This window comes from Gossypium arboreum, chromosome 12 (genome assembly GCF_025698485.1).
Source record: "Gossypium arboreum isolate Shixiya-1 chromosome 12, ASM2569848v2, whole genome shotgun sequence".
NCBI classification, from domain to species: Eukaryota; Viridiplantae; Streptophyta; class Magnoliopsida; order Malvales; family Malvaceae; genus Gossypium; species Gossypium arboreum.
This window is the reverse complement of record NC_069081.1, coordinates 7776383-7777447: the sequence shown is the minus strand read 5'-3', so window position 1 is coordinate 7777447 and position 1065 is coordinate 7776383.

Sequence of the window (1065 nt, the reverse complement as noted above, 5' to 3'; positions counted from 1 at the left end):
AATATTTATTTTATAGATAAATATTCTATTAATTTAATAGATTTAATATTAGATTTAATATAATACTTATATTGATATTAAAATGACTAAGTTTAATCATAGTTGAACTTTCTAAACTCTCCCTATATAAAGAGAGTCACAGGTCATTATTTTTCACACACTTGAATTCAAGAGAATGTTGTAGAGAGAAAACTCTCTAAATAAATTATTTCAGAATATTTCTAGAGATATTTTTTTTATTTACAATTTAGCTTAGAAGTTTAGAGAAATTGCAAAATTGCCTCACTGGTAATTTTTGTGAAAAAAAATTCTTATTCAAAGCGAACCCACACTCGCCAGACGTGAGCTTGAGGATAGTAGAGATCGAAGCATTCATTTTAGATGAATAGAAAAGGTACAATTTTGATTAAATGCTTATTACTTTAGATATCACAATGAAGTTCTTGTTTTTGGAAAAAAATTAAAACTCTGGTTTTTCCCTTAAACTTATTTTTCGTTGTGTTTTCCATCCCCGATTTTCCAACAAGAAGACCAAGAAGCAAAGTTACTTGCGATTTTGAAAAGGTTAAAGAAGGCTATCAGGTGGACTATTGCATATATTTAAGGTATTAATCCTTCTTTATATATGCATAAGATATTGCTAGAAGACAATAAAAAGGGGTCTATCAAGGGGTAGAGGAGATTGAATCTGATTATGAAGGAGGTGGTAAAGAAAGAGATCATTAAATAGCTAAATGTTGGAATCATTTATCCCGTCTCTGACAGTTTTTGGGAGAGCCATGTTCAGTGTGTATCGAAAAATAATGGAATTACAGTAATATAGAATGATGACAATATGCTGATTCCTACTAAAACTGTCACGAATTGGAGGATTTGCATGAACTACAAGAAGTTAAATAAGGCCATTAGGAAAGATCATTCCCCGTTTCCTTTCATTGATCAAATGTTGGACAGACTTGTTGAGCGAAAGTATTATTGCTTCTTAGATGCGTATTATCAGCTCAATAGATGGCCCTTTGATTTCTTACCTCAATTTCTGAAACATATACTTGAACCATGGAGCCC